We start from the raw sequence: 17,174 nt of genomic DNA, 5'->3' as shown, positions 1-17,174 counted from the left end.
AGACCCCGAATAGCCAGGGGAATTTTAAAAAAGAAAACCATATCTGGGGGCATCACAATGCCAGATTTCAGGTTGTACTACAAAGCTGTGGTCATCAAGACAGTGTGGTACTGGCACAAAAACAGACACATAGATCAGTGGAACAGAATAGAGAACCCAGAAGTGAACCCTGAACTTTATATTAGATAAAGGAGGAAAGACTATCCACTGGAAGAAAGACGGTCTCTTCAATAAATGGTGCTGGGAAAATTGGACATCCACATGCAGAAGAATGAAACTAGACCACTCTCTTGCACCATACACAAAGATAAACTCAAAATGGATGAAAGATCTAAATGTGAGACAAGATTCCATCAAAATCCTAGAGGAGAACACAGGCAACACCCTTTTTGAACTCAGCCACAGTAACTTCTTGCAAGATACATCCACAAAGGCAAAAGAAACAAAAGCAAAAATGAACTATTGGGACTTCATCAAGATTAGAAGCTTTTGCACAGCAAAGGATACAGTCAACAAAACTAAAAGACAACCTACAGAATGGGAGAAGATATTTGCAAATGACATATCAGATAAAGGGCTAGTTTCCAAGATCTATAAAGAACTTATTAAACTCAACACCAAAGAAACAAACAATCCAATCATGAAATGGGCAAAAGACATGAATGGAAATCTCACAGAGGAAGACATGGACATGGACATGGCCAACGCACACATGAGCAAATGCTCTGCATCACTTGCCATCAGGGAAATACAAATCAAAACCACAGTGAGATCCCACCTCACACCAGTGAGAATGGGGAAAATTAACAAGGCAGGAAACCACAAATGTTGGAGAGGATGCGGAGAAAAGGGAACCCTCTTGCACTGTTGGTGGGAATGGGAACTGGTGCAGCCACTCTGGAAAACTGTGTGGAGGTTCCTCAAAGAGTTAAAAATAGACCTGCCCTACGACCCAGCAATTGCACTGTTGGGGATTTACCCCAAAGATTCAGATGCAATGAAACGCCGGGATACCTGCACCCCGATGTTTCTAGCAGCAATGGCCACAATAGCCAAACCGTGGAAGGAGCCTCGGTGTCCATCGAAAGATGATGGATAAAGAAGATGTGGTTTATGTATCCAATGGAATATTCCTCAGCCATTAGAAACGACAAATACCCACCATTTGCTTCAAGGTGGATGGAACTGGAGGGTATGATGCTGAGTGAAGTAAGTCAATCGGAGAAGGACAAACATTGTATGTTCTCATTCATTTGGGGAATATAAAAGTGAAAGGGAATATAAGGGAAGGGAGAAGAAGTGTGTGGGAAATATCAGAAATGGAGACAGAACATAAAGACTCCTAACTCTGGGAAACGAACTAGGGGTGGTGGAAGGGGAGGAGGGCGGGTGAGGGGGGTGAATGGGTGAGGGGCACTGAGGGGGGCACTTCACGGGATGAGTACTGGGTGTTATTCTGTATGTTGGCAAATTGAACACCAATAAAAAATAAATTTATTGTTAAAAAAAATTTAGAACATTGTCTGGCAGATATGAGTTTTCAGTAAGTATTGACTATTGTTACTGTTAGTGGTGATTGAAAAGCTGTATTCTTTATTTTAATTTTTTTTTAATTTTTTAAGTAATCTCTACACCCAGCGTGGGGCTGTAACCTATAAGCCTGAGATCAAGAGTCATGTGCTCTACCGACTGAGCCAGTCAGGTGTCCCTAGGAGTTGTATTCTCAATACCAAATTCGAATATTCTTGAAGTCAAAGTGATACCTTGCTTGTGTTTGGATAATCCACTGCTGTGTCTTGTTTGTAATAGGTAACAAATACATACCTGTTGAATGAATTTGTTGATTACCAAAGCTGAATTCCATATTATAAATTATAGGAAGAGAAGGAAATTATGTTGGGACTCAGTCGTCCTATATTTGGTAGTGATCAGACATTACGATGTTAATAATTATTGCCATTGTAATTCCTATTATATTAATGATGGGCATATTATCTCAACTAGCTCCTGGACCAGTTTTGTTAGACACCTATGAATCAGATTTAGGGCTAATGGTGAGGAAGACTTGTCCATTAAACAGGCCTCTTAGCATTACTTCTTGGCATTCATCAGTACCACACACAAGTCACAGTGCCATAGGATGGGTTTGGTGTGGATAACTAAAGGCCTAATGATCAGAAGAAGAACTCAAGTCTTTAGAATATGCTGCTTGTTGAAGATTCTATAACGTCTTGAACCACACTGAGACCTGGTCAGATGATGAAATAAATCATTTTCACATACACTACAGCGTTCTTCTATTGGAAACCACCAATTAGGAGCTCAACGAACACAAGACCCTGTGCTCCACGTGAAAAAGACTTGCTAACATTTGGATGCCCATACTATGAAAATTACCACAGGAATGATCCTGAGACCTGAAAGATAAACATATCCGCCATGTTATTAAAAGAAGTGGCATCACCAACTCCATGGATTAACTAAGTTACTGTTACTGCCATTTTTTACATTTCAAGAATCTGAAATAGTTTTACATGTTCATCCCTCCCTGATTTTAAAGGACATAGCGGGTGCAGCCACTCTGGAAAACTGTGTGGAGGTTCCTCAAAGAGTTAAAAATAGACCTGCCCTACGCCCCAGCAATTGCACTGTTGGGGATTTACCCCAAAGATTCAGATGCAATGAAACGTCGGGACACCTGCACCCCGATGTTTATAGCAGCAATGGCCACAATAGCCAAACCGTGGAAGGAGCCTCGGTGACCATCGAAAGATGATGGATAAAGAAGATGTGGTTTATGTATCCAATGGAATATTCCTCAGCCATTAGAAACGACAAATACCCACCATTTGCTTCGAGGTGGATGGAACTGGAGGGTATTATGCTGAGTGAAGTAAGTCAATCGGAGAAGGACAAACATTGTATGTTCTCATTCATTTGGGGAATATAAATAATAGTGAAAGGGAATATAAGGGAAGGGAGAAGAAATGTGTGGGAAATATCAGGAATGGAGACAGAACATAAAGACTCCTAACTCGGGGAAACGAACGAGGGGTGCTGAAAGGGGAGGAGGGTGGGGGGTGGGGGTGACTGGGTGACGGGCACTGAGGGGGCACTTGACGGGATGAGCACTGGGTGTTATTCTGTATGTTGGCAAATTGAACACCAATAATAAATAAATTTATTTTAAAAATAAAATAAATAAATAAAGGACATAGCTACTGTAATAGAGAGCACAAGAGGGCCCAAGTAATTCAACAATCTTAGATTTGAAATTAAAACACTGCTTTTCATTGACAGGAAAAAGTTTTAGCATGGCACTTATAATTAATAAATTATAAAAAAAATTAAATACAACATAATGCTTTTTTGACCCAGCTACTTCTTTTTATTGTTAACAAAAATTCTTTTCTCCAACTTCCTCACCAATTGACCTACACCTATGTTCAATCATGCATTTTTTCTGAATAGAGTTCCATTTATGTAGAGTTGTCATTACAAAGCCATCTTACCAAAATGTTATCATTTTCATGAGGTTTCCCAACCTCGCAAAGTAGGTAGACTTTTCTGGACTGAGACCTGAATCAGTTTACATTATGATGCAGTATACCCAGGAATATATATTCATATATATCAGAATTAAATACTTTAAAAGCAATATGTTATCTTGTTCAGGTGCACTCTCGTTCAGATCACTCAGGTGATGTTTTCTGTTTTATTTCAGGGGAAAGAGTAAAAAAATAGCAGACTCATTAAAATCTATTGAATGACATATTAATTGATTGCAATATGCAATTTAGAAGAAAAACAAGTAAATCAGCAGTGGTTTTCCTGTCGCTCCTGGAGCTCTATGAGGGATGTGAAGGGGTGGAGGACTCAGTCTCTGTAGTGGTCAGAGATGGCAGAGCAAATGCATATCCATGGAGTGGATGGTTTCTACCTTTTCACTCTCACTTTTGATATGTTTTGTTGTGTGCCTGGGTCTTCCACATAAAATTTCACTTAAAGAAACATATCATTGGCTTAGAAGGTTTGGCAGTTACCTCTGTACATTATAATTTCCTTAACTTATAGGTCAAATTCTGTTATGACAAAAACCACTGCTTCTGAAATAATTGTATAAAATAAAAGATTTATCCTATGATGTTCTGTTTACTTCAAGTACTTCAAGTACTCTAGGCACAAAGTTTCGGTAAAACTCAAATATTTGCCTGGGTCCTTAGTATTTCCTTATAATGCAGTTTTCCTTACATTTCCTGACATTTTCTACCTGGCATCAGGTAAAATTTCGAATTTATATTGTTAGGTTGTGTTAATCTGGTTAAATAATTTGCATGGATTTTAATCCCTTTGCTCAAAATTCAAGGCTAAATTTTGAGGGGTCACTGTTTTTGTTTCTGACAAGTGACTCTATTCTTTAGAGGTTAAGATAGTTTATTGATTGCTTTATTCTTCATGCTTTTGCAGAGAAAGAACATTTCATTTCAGTCAATGGGAAAAGTCAAATATTTCTTTAGACATTATCAGTTGACCAAAAATGAGAAGAGAATATTCCCAAAGAGATATGTGATATTTTAAGCACAAGAGTGACATCCTATGGTTTTAAACTAATTGGAAAGAATTTAGAATGGTTATTAGAACTTCCTAAAATTACGTGTCTTTGGAATAGAGACACAGAAGCAGTTTATAAAGATGAATCAAGATTCGGATGGAGTTGGGGGAGGAGAGGCATAGGAAGCAAAAGAAGGGCGAGAACTTGTGTTGATTGATGGGCTATCTGTGAAACATTAAGCTAAGAGCATGACACATATTCCTTCTTTTAATCCTACAATATGAGGCGCCTGGGTGGCTCAGTTGGTTAAATGTCTACTTTCAGCTCATGTCATGATCTCAGGGCCCTGGGATTGAGCCCTGCATTGAGCTCCCTGCTCAGCGAGAGCCTGCTTCTCCCTCTCCTCCCTGCTCATCCTCTCTCTCACTTTCTCTCTCTTTCTCAAATAAATAAAATATTTTTTTTAAAAAAATCCTGCAACAACCCACTGAGTAGATATAATAATTATCAATTTACTGAGACTCAAATAACATATCCAAGGTCATGCAGTGATGAAGCCGGGTTTGAAACTCAATTTGTTAGATTTCAAATTCTTAGTCTTTCCTGGTATTCTTTTTGCTTCTCAAGACCAGTCTACTGGTTCCCTAAGTTGCCTTCCTCTCTCCTGCCTAAGCACAGACTCTCTCACTGATCATGGTCAGAACCCTGAGCCACATTCATCTCACTCTCCCTCTCCTCAGCCCACTTATGGCCAAGCCTTTTGTGGTTCCTCCTCCCATTTGGGGACCCATCTCACCATTCAGAGTCAGCTCTCTTAATCCTTAGCTTCCACTTAACCCCGTTTTAGTTTTAACTTTTGACTACACAGCATAAGGCTACCTCGGGTTAATATGCCTCTTGGTCGAAAGCTGTACTAGAGCCCCACTTGAGTAATTCCTCCTATAAGAAAGTCACATCTCCAAAAGGAGAGGATTAACACTTATGCAGACACTTCACCTCCTTATGACTCAGGCTTTGGAGAGAAAGTATTCAGGCCTAAGATTTGAGATTTGAACTGTTAAGAACAGGTCTATTTGCATGAGGCTTTAGAGGAGCTGGAAAAATTTTTTAAAAGATTTTATTTATTTGAGAGAGAGAGAGAGATAGTGAGAGAGAGGGCAAGCAGGGAGAGAGGGAGAATCAGGCTCCCTGCTGAGCAGGGAGCCAGACGTGGGGCTGGATCCCAGGACCCTGGGATCACGACCTACGCCAAAGGCAGAGGCTCAACTGACTGAGTTACCCAGGTGTCCCGGAACTGGAGAATTGAGACTGCTTGAGGTGAATATCTAGCTCCCAATGAAACCCTCAGGGGCATGCAGAGCGGAGTCAACCCTTTCCTCTACCCCAAGCCATATATCAGGTAATGAAGAGAGTCATTCAAAGGGGAAGATGGTAAGGTGTCCTTTGCCTGAAGTGGAAAAGAACTTGGTGGTTGCGGGTGATAGACTACTGGGTACATAGAAGGCAGAAAATTAAGAATGTTTTATAGAAGGGCTTCAGAGGCTAAACAGAAAATGCTGGAATTGTGAGTAAGTCAACCACAAAGCTATAGCATCCTGTTTTATAGAAAGCTGAGAGTATAGGGACATAGTTTCTTTGTAACATAACAATAGAATATAATGCTGTGAGGGAAAGGAGATTTCTCCCTGCTTTTAATCTTGAGTAAAAGAAAACAATGAAGAACTTTCTTCAAGTGAAGTATAGATCCTCAGGAATGGAAGTTTATTGCAACTAAAACCCTACTGACCATCTGGAAAACTATGGTGTATAGTGTATAGAATTCCCAAGAGAACTTCCTCTTCTGTAGACTGGAGAAGGACATGGGGAGGGCACTCAGTTGCCCTAGGCCACACTAGAAAGGCCTGAGGAACACTATTTTAAAGTTTCTCTCCTTTTCTGGATGGTGAAGCAGGCTCCATGTCTAGCACTTTTTTCATCTTCTGTAGCACCTGGTTCTGTACCTGGAGTGTAATCAATGCCCCATCAATGTTCTTCAGGGTTGGGCATTAAATGGGATGACAGATATGAAAGCATGGAAGAGGGGGGATGGTTAAAAATCGTGGATTTTGAACCAGATTTCCTAGGTTGAAATCCTACTACTCCATTTACTAATAGGGTGACCCTGGCAAGACACTTAACCTTTTAGTGCCTCAGTTTTTCCCTACTTATAAAGTAGAAATAATATTACTGTGTTTTAAAGATGTTATGATTCTTAAATAAGCATGAAGTGTTCAGAACTGTACCTGGCTCACTGTAAGAGTTCGGTAAAGCTTAACCACTTGGAACTTAGCAACTTGGAAACTATAAATTATACAAGGTTTTCATTGTTTTTAAAATGACTGAGATTGGATAAAAAGCTACTGTGATACAGTAAACCCATGGCATTTGATTGTTTAATAATTTCCATTTGACTGTTTATTCCCATACCTGATTGTAACTTGGAGTAATTTGTAATTTGACTTGGTCTTGCATGCAAGATGAATCTTTTCTCTGGAAAGTGTGCCCCAAAACATCATCCTCAGCACCTGACACCTCCTATAACTACATAGTCTTTATCTATTTTCCTAATAAGCAATTTAAGAACAAGGATAAGGTCTGTCTTATTTCTAGAGCCTGAAACAATAATAAAAATAGCTTAAAAATATGATGCATCTACTACTTGGCAGCTACTATGCTAAGAGCTTATATAATTGACCTCGATATCTCATTCAATACTCACAACAATCCTTTGGAGTTGACACCATTATTGTAATAGACATTGTTCAAAAATATTCACTTCCCTTCCCCCACTTACATGTGTCGAAGGTACTTCCCTATGTCTTGATTCTGCTTTCAGCCATATGACTTGCTTGGACAAATGAGATGTAAGCAGATCTGATGCTAGTTGAGGCTTGAAAAGCATGTGCATGGGTGCCCTTGCTTTCTCGAAGCTCTGCGGTTATCATGAGAACCAATGACTAGGCTACCCACTGGTCCCAGGGGAAGGATGAGGGACATGTGGAACAGAGAGCTAAGTCCCTAGCCAACACCAGTCAAGATCAACCCACCTCCAGACTGATTGCAAACTCATGAGGAAACTCATCCAAAATCAACAGAACTGGGCAGCCCAGGTGGCTCAGTGGTTTAGCGCTGCCTTCAGCCCAGGGAGTGATCCTGGAGACCTGGGATCAAGTCCCATGTCAGACTCCCTGCATGGAGCCTGCTTCTCCCTCTGCCTGTGTCTCTGCCTGTCTCTCTCTCTCTCTCTGTATCTCATGAATAAATAAATAAAATCTTAAAAAAAAAATCAACTGAACTTCCTGGCTTCCTGTAGAGGCACTGTATCCTATCAATTTTAATAAGTTGTATTTTTATTTTCACTTAGTTCAAAATGTTTTTATTTTTACTTGAGACTTCTTTGACTGTGTGTCACTTAGAAGCATGTTGTTTAATTACAAAATTTTGAGGATTTTCCAGCTATTTTTGTTACTGATTTGAAGTTTAATTCCACTGTGCTCTGAAATAATTTTTTGCATGATTTCTATTTTTTTAAGCTTGTTGAGGTATGTTATATGGCCCAGTATGCGGTCTATCTTAGTGAATGTTCCATGTGAGCTTCAGAATAATGTGTTCTCTGCTTCTGTTGGATGGAGGATTCTATAAATGTCATTTAGGTCATTTTGACTGATATGATCTTCAGGTCAACTGCATCTTTGTGCCTGCTTGACCTATCAACTACTGAAAGAGAGTTGTTGAAGTCTCTAACTATAATAGCAAATTTGTCTATTTCTCTTGTCTATTTCTTCTATCAATTTTGGATTGAATTTTTTAATATTCTGTTACTGGATGCAGACACATTTAGGATTGCTTTGTCTTCTTGGAGAATTGAACACTGTACCATTATCTAATGCCCTCTCTATCCCTGGTGATTTTCCCTATTCCAAAGTCTGCCTTTCCTGACATCAATACATCTCCTCCATCTATTTTCCATTAATTCAACATGGTATATCTTTCTCCATCCCTATACTTCTAACTTTTCAGAGTTTTTTTATTTAAAATGAGCTTCTTACAGACACTGTGTAGTTGGGTCACTAACAATCTGTCTTTTAATTGCTGTATTTAGACAATTCTCATTTAAATTGATTTTGTATACAGTGGGTTTAATATTGACCACACTTATATCTATTTTCCATCCATTGTATTTGCTCCCTGTTTCCTTTCATGGCTTCAACTATTTTTCTGTCACTTGCTTTGTTTGTGTTTATTCTTGCCTTTTATCATATCTTGTAATTTTTTGTTGAAAGCTGGGCATTATGTATCAGGAAATAGAAACTGAGGTAAACTTTAGTGTCAGGTTTTATGTTAATCTGGCTAGTTAATTGGGCTATATGTAATGTTTCTTACAGTGGTCAGTATAACAGGCTTAAAAATTCCTCTACAGTATTTTTGTGTGTGTGTTCCCTCATTACTTTGGGCTTCCCTAAGTACTTTTTTTCAGAGAGTCTGCATATCTTGCTGCTCTTTCAGCTATAATCTACTCTTTTATACTGGAATCCCATTGCGTTGGTATAAGTTTGTGGGAAGAGAGATGTTCTATAATCTTATGATGAAACCCGCTTTTTCATGAGTCTTTGTCTCTGGGCTGTGAGCTTGACAAGTGTTCCTTAGATTGTTTTGTCCTCTGTCAAATGAGGTAAGAAGACTAGAGGGAGGTAGAGTGATATAAATGCCTTTGCCCCATGTGGGATAAGGCTGTGGTAAAGTATTTCCTATGGAAAATAGATGTTTGTTCTGGAGAATGCTCTATGCATATTTTGTAAGGTTATACTTCCTGTTCTCAGTCAGAGCCAGGAAGGTCTCTTTCTTAGCTCTTCACCAGGAGAAACTTATGGCTTCCTGGAGATAAAACCCATTAAAGTAGGGAGCCCCCTCTCTTCTCTGCCAACAATACAACCCCCAGACATTTCTCACTCCCAAAGAATTCCATACTCAGCCTCTAACAAGCCATCAGAATTACCATCTATTTACTAGCAACATTTGATGAATTACTTATTTGTCAAAATTACTATCAGTGTGTAGCTCTAAGGGCATCTGTTTCAGATAGAAACAGCAGATTTCAGCAGTGATTCTAAATTCATCTGTCTCTTTAGATTTGGGTAGCAGTTTGTCTTGTGACCTTAGTTCTCTAATAGATCCAAGAAAATGTGTTGATTTTTAATTTGTTCAATGGTTTCTTTTTGTCAGAAGTGATGCCTTCTAAGCTCTTTACATGTTGGAACTGGAATCAGATAACCATCAAATCATTTTTTAAGTAGTGAAGATGTTAGTCATAAATTACATTCTTACTTGAAATAATAATTCTTACTTGAATTCTTACTTGAAATAATTCTTACTTGAATTCTTACTTGAATTCTTACTTGAATTCTTACTTGAATAATTCTTACTTGAAATAATAATTCTTACTTGAAATTAATCTCATTCTTTTTTTAAATTTTTTTTTATTTATGATAGTCACATAGAGAGAGAGAGAGAGAGAGAGAGAGGCAGAGACACAGGCAGAGGGAGAAGCAGGCTCCATGCACCGGGAGCCCAGTGTGGGATTCGATACCGGGTCTCCAGGATTGTCCCCTGGGCCAAAGGCAGGCTCCAAACCGCTGCGCCACCCAGGGATCCCAGATTAATCTCATTCTTAACAGCATTCCTCAAATAAACTCTACTCATACATTTTCCAATTTGTAAAAAGTCCATTAAAAATAATCTGAGACACAACAGTTTTGCCATTAAATATCAGATTAGTATGTGTATTTGTCTTCTATTGGTGAACTTATTTTCTTCTTGGGCCCACACCCATCCCAATGGAACCTGTGATTTTAATTGTGTGATAAAAGTGTATAGTAACATCAGAGACCAGATAAAGACAGTTTCCAGAGAAGTGCCTATGAATCCACTGTTTGTACCTGGAAACAAAGACAATGTTGGTCATGCAAAGAAGCTATGTAATAACAATTATTATTATCATCACATAAGAATGAACAGTAATTATGTCATAGATATGGTTATAGAAATATACTGGTAAAAATACAGGTAAAACCCATTGGATTTCTTTCATTTATCTATTTGGACAAATTTGTATGTATTTAAACTCATCCTATTTTCCTGTTCATCTTCTTGTTTAAATACTCATACAGGTATTTAAGATATCCTGAGTAAACCCCAAGAATTTAATATCCAGCCCAACTCAGAGTCATTCTCATTTGAAATAAAAGCATGGATTAAGGCTGGCAGTTAGTCTGTTCATGTAAGTACCAGATAGACTCAGAATTTACCAGAACTGTGATTTGGAGGCAAGATCACCCTGGAAAGCCATGGTGAAACCTGAGAACAGATTCAGATCAGTGTCTGTGTTGGAATTTCTGGGCTGAGCAGAAAACCAAGAACAGCCACAGGAATAGGGTGTGTTGAATGGAAGGAAAACCTTTAAATTTAAAACAAAACAAAACACCTTTAAATTTTGAGTCGTGGTGAACAGATTTTCTCTCAGTTGAAATGAGACAAATCAGGATGTCCTCAAAGGGTAAGATGTTTCCAGCAGGTACTCTGGGTGGTAAGTATAGAGACTGGACTAGATCACAAAGGATTGGTGCAGTTGTTGTCTTTAAAAACAGAGGTGGGGTCTGGCAGGCAGATGGCTATCTATGGTTGGGGTGAGATTTTGCCAAAAGACAGCAGAATGGATCAGATAGCTTCTTGAAGGTATTGAGTCTGCTATTGATGATTTTCACTCTTTTTAAACTTCAGCTCTACACACATTAGTGTGAAATTCACAAACTTGAATCAGTTTTCTCTGTAGAATGGAGCTAACAGAACATTCACCGTGGGACACTTTTGAGGTTGAAATAATTTCACATATTCAGAAGAATTCCTGACCCATAGAAGGTACTCAAGAAATGATATGTCAATTCCCCCTAAACACACACACATACACACACAGTAATCAAGAAACAATCATCGTCCATGATGAAGATCACAGATAAACAGTATATGCCAAAATGTCAGAGAGGGCCCTTTCATTTTAATCTAAAATAAACAAAAGTTTAGCAGATATAGATTTCCTCATTGTACGGAGTGTTGCAATATTGTGACAGTTTAAGCAATATTTTCACATATGCATAGTTGCTGGATATCAGAAGGATACTTAATTATAAACAATGAGAGGAGGGGCAGATGGCAGAAGAGTAGGGTCCCCAGGTCACCTGTCCCCACCAAATTACCTAGATAACCTTCAAATCATCCTGAAAATCTACAAATTCGTACTGAGATTTAAAGAGAGAACAGCGGAAACGCTACAGTGAGAAGAGTTCGTGCCTCTATCAGGTAGGAAGACGGTGGGGGGGGGGGGGGAAGAAAGAAAGACACAAAAGGCCTCCGAGGGGGAGGGGCCCCGCGAGGAGCCAGGCTGAGGCCAGGGGAAGTGTCCCCAGGACAGGAGAGCCCCGTCCCGGAGGAGCAGGAGCTGCACCAACCTTCCCGGGCGGAAAGGGGCCCGCAGGGAGGTGGAGCAGGACCCAGAAGGGCGGGGATGCCCTCGGGCTCCCGGGGACACTAACAGGCACCTGCGCCCCGGGGAGAGTGCCCAGGGCGCCGGGACACAGCCCAGGATCCGGCCTCCCCCGGGACAGGCAGAGGCTGGGAGGGCCCAGGACAGCAAGGACGCTCCTGCCCGGGGCTGAGCAGATCAGAGGCCCCGCCCCGGAGCCCCCAGGCCCTGCAGACGGAGAGCCCCGGAGCTACTGCAGGGGCTGACTCCAGGGCTGCAGAGCTGGCCCCGCCACTGGGGCTGTTCCTCCTGGGGCCTCACGGGGTGAGCAACCCCCACTGAGCCCTGCACCAGGCAGGGGCAGAACAGCTCCCCCAAGTGCTAACACCTGAGAATCAGCACAGCAGGTCCCTCCCCCAGAAGACCAGCGAGACGGACCAGTTCCAGGGGAAGTCAAGGGACTTAGAGTATACAGAATCAGAGGATACTCCCCTGTGTTTTTTTTTTTTTCTTCTTCTTGATTTCTGTTTGCTTCCCCCACCCTTTTTTTTCCCTTTCTTTTTCTTTCTCATTTTCTTCTCTTTTTTTCTTTTTTTCTTCCTTTTTTCTTTTTCTTTCCTTCTTTCTCTCCTCTCTTTTTCTCCTTTTCCCAATACAACTTGCACTGAGCAAAATGACTAGAAGGAAAACCTCACCTCAAAAGAAAGAATCAGAAACAGTCCTCTCTCCCACAGAGTTACAAAATCTGGATTACAATTCAATGTCAGAAAGCCAATTCAGAAGCACTATTATACAGCTACTGGTGGCTCTAGAAAAAAAGCATAAAGGATTCAAGAGACTTCATGACTGCAGAATTTAGATCCAATCAGGCAGAAATTAAAAATCAATTGAATGAGATGCAATCCAAACTAGAAATCCTAATGATGAGGGTTACGAGGTGGAAGAACGAGTGAGTAACATAGAAGACAAGTAGATGGCAAAGAGGGAAACTGAGGAAAAAAGAGACAAACAATGAAGAGACCATGAAGATAGATTAAGGGAAATAAATGACAGCCTGAGGAAGGAAAACCTACGTTTAATTGGGGTTCCCGAGGGAGCCGAAAGGGACAGAGGGTCAGAATATGTATTTGAACAAATCCTAGCTGAAAACTTTCCTAATCTGGGAAGGGAAACAAGCATTCAGATCCAGGAAATAGAGAGAACCCCCCCTAAAATCAATAAACACCGTTCAACACCTCGGCATTTAATAGTGAAGCTTGCAAATTCCAAAGATAAAGAGAAGATCCTTAAAGCAGCAAGAGACAAGAAATCCCTGACCCTTACGGGGAGGAGTATTAGGGTAACAGCAGACCTCTCCACAGAGACCTGGCAGGCCAGAAAGGGCTGGCAGGATATATTCAGGGTCCTAAATGAAAAGAACATGCAACCAAGAATACTTTATCCAGCAAGGCTCGCATTCAGAATGGAAGGAGAGATGAAGAGCTTCCAAGACAGGCAGGAACTGAAAGAATATGTAACCTCCAAACCAGCTCTGCAAGAAATTTTAAGGGGGACTCTTAAAATTCCCCTTTAAGAAGTTCAGTGGAACAATCCCAAAAAACAAGGACTGAATAGATATCATGATGACACTAAACTCATATCTTTCAATAGTAACTCTGAACGTGAACGGGCTTAATGACCCCATCAAAAGGCACAGGGTTTCAGACTGGATAAAAAAGCAGGACCCATCTATTTGCTGTCTACAAGAGACTCATTTTAGACAGAAGGACACCTACACAGAGAATTTTGATTTAAATAAATGACTGTTGATTTAAAACACACACACACACACACACACACACACAAACACACAACAGAGAATTGTGATTTAAATAAATGACTGTTGATTTAAAAAAAAAAAAAGAAGAAGGACACCTACAACCTGAAAATAAAAGGTTGGAGAACCATTTACCATTCAAATGGTCCTCAAAAGAAAGCAGGGGTAGCCATCCTCATATCAGATAAACTAAAATTTACCCCGAAGACTGTAGTGAGAGATGAAGAGGGACACTATATCATACTTAAAGGATCTATCCAACAAGAGGACTTAACAATCCTCAATATATATGCCCCGAATGTGGGAGCTGCCAAATATATAAACCAATTAATAACCAAATTGAAGAAATACTTAGATAATAATACACTTATACTTGGGGACTTCAATGTAGCTCTTTCTACCCTCGATAGGTCTTCAAAGCACAACATCTCCCAAGAAATGAGAGCTTTAAATGATACACTGGACCAGATGGATTTCACGGATATCTACAGAACTTTACATCCAAATGCAACTGAATATACATTCTTCTCAAGTGCACATGGAACTTTCTCCAGAATAGACCACATACTGGGTCACAAATCGGGTCTGAACTGATACCAAAAGATTGGGATCGTCCCCTGCATATTCTCAGACCATAATGCCTTGAAATTATAACTAAATCACAACAAGAAGTTTGGAAGGACCTCAAACACGTGGAGGGTGAGGACCATCCTGCTAAAAGATGAAAGGGTCAACCAGGAAATTAAGGAAGAGTTAAAAAGATTCATGGAAACTAATGAGAATGAAGATACAACTGTTCAAAATCTTTGGGATGCAGCAAAAGCAGTCCTAAGGGGTAAATACATCGCAATACAAGCATCCATTCAATAACTGGAAAGAACTCAAATACAAAAGCTAACCTTACACATAAAGGAGCTAGAGAAAAAACAGCAGATAGATCCTACACCCAGCAGAAGAAGAGAGTTAAAGATTCGAGCAGAACTAACGAAATCGAGACCAGAAGAACTGTGGAACAGATCAACAAAACCAGGAGTTGGTTCTTTGAAAGAATTAATAAGATAGATAAACCATTAGCCAACCTTATTAAAAAGAAGAGAGAGAAGACTCAAATTAATAAAATCATGAATGAGAAAGGAGAGATCACTACCAACACCAAGGAAATACAAACGATTTTAAAAACATATTATGAACAGGTGTACGCCAATAAATTAGGCAATCTAGAAGAAATGGACGCATTCCTGGAAAGCCACAAACTACCAAAACTGGAGCAGGAAGAAATAGAAAACCTGAACAGGCCAATAACCAGGGAGGAAATTGAAGCAGTCATCAAAAACCTCCCAAGACACAAGAGTCCAGGGCCAGATGGCTTCCCAGGGGAGTTCTATCAAACGTTTAAAGAAGAAATCATACCTATTCTACTAAAGCTGTTTGGAAAGGAAGAAAGAGATGGAGTACTTCCAAATTCGTTCTATGAGGCCAGCATCACCTTAATTCCAAAACCAGACAAAGACCCCACCAAAAAGGAGAATTACAGACCAATATCCCTGATGAACATGGATGCAAAAATTCTCAACAAGATACTAGCCAATGGGATCCAACAACACATTAAGAAAATTATTCACCATGACCAAGTAGGATTTTTCCCTGGGACACAAGGCTGGTTCAACACTCGTAAAACAATCAATGTGATTCATCATATCAGCAAGAGAAAAACCAACAACCATATGATCCTCTCATTAGATGCAGAGAAAGCATTTGACAAAATACAGCATCCATTCCTGGTCAAAACTCTTCAGAGTGTAGGGATAGAGGGAACATTCCTTGACATCTTAAAAGCCATCTACGAAAAGCCCACAGCAAATATCATTCTCAATGGGGAAGCACTGGGAGCCTTTCCCCTAAGATCAGGAACAAGACAGGGATGTCCACTCTCACCACTGCTATTCAACATAGTACTGGAAGTCCTCGCCTCAGCCATCAGACAACAAAAAGACATTAAAGGCATTTAAATTGGCAAAGAAGAAGTCAAACTCTCCCTCTTCGCCGATGACATGATACTCAACATAGAAAACCCAAAAGCCTCCACCCCACGATTGCTAGAACTCATACAGCAATTTGGCAGCGTGGCAGGATACAAAATCAATGCCCAGAAATCAATGGCATTTCTATACACTAACAATGAGACTGAAGAAAGAGAAATTAAGGAGTCAATCCCATTTACAATTGCTCCCAAAAGTATAAGATACCTAGGCATAAACCTAACCAATGAAGTAAAGGATCTATACCCTAAAAACTATAGAACACTTCTGAAAGAAATGGAGGAAGACACAAAGAGATGGAAAAATATTCCATGCTCATGGATTGGCCGAATTAATATTGTGAAAATGTCACTGTTACCCTGTTTTTCTGAGAGTTAGAACAAATTATTTTGAGATTTGTGTGGAATCTGAAAAGACCCTGAATAGCCAGGGGAATTTTAAAAAAGAAAACCATATAGCTGGGGGTATCACAATGCCAGATTTCAGGTTGTACTACAAAGCTGTGGTCATCAAGACAGTGTGGTACTGGCACGAAAACAGACACATAGATCAATGGAACAGAATAGAGAATCCAGAAGTGGACCCTGAACTTTATGGTCAGCTACTATCCGATAAAGGAGGAAAGACTATCCACTGGAAGAAAGACGGTCTCTTCAATAGATGGTGCTGGGAAAATTGGACATCCACGTGCAGAAGAATGAAACTAGACCACTCTCTTGCACCATACACAATGATATACTCAAATTGGATGAGAGATCTAAATGTGAGACAAGATTCCATCAAAATCCTAGAGGAGAACACAGGCAACACCCTTTTTGAACTCAGCCACAGTAACTTTTTGCAAGATACATCCACGAAGGCAAAAGAAACAAAAGCAAAAATGAACTATTGGGACTTCATCAAGATAAGAAGCTTTTGCACAGCAAAGGATACAGTCAACAAAACTAAAAGACAACCTACAGAATGGGAGAGGATATTTGCAAATGACATATCAGATAAAGGGCTAGTTTCCAAGATCTATAAAGAACTTATTAAACTCAACACCAAAGAAACAAACAATCCAATCATGAAATGGGCAAAAGACATGAATGGAAATCTCACAGAGGAAGACATGGACATGGCCAACAAGCACATGAGCAAATGCTCTGCATCACTTGCCATCAGGGAAATATAAATCAAAACCACAGTGAGATCCCACCTCACACCAGTGAG

Source organism: Vulpes lagopus, chromosome 12, assembly GCF_018345385.1.
Source record: "Vulpes lagopus strain Blue_001 chromosome 12, ASM1834538v1, whole genome shotgun sequence".
Classification (NCBI taxonomy): domain Eukaryota; kingdom Metazoa; phylum Chordata; class Mammalia; order Carnivora; family Canidae; genus Vulpes; species Vulpes lagopus.
Note: the sequence above shows the minus strand (reverse complement) of the source record.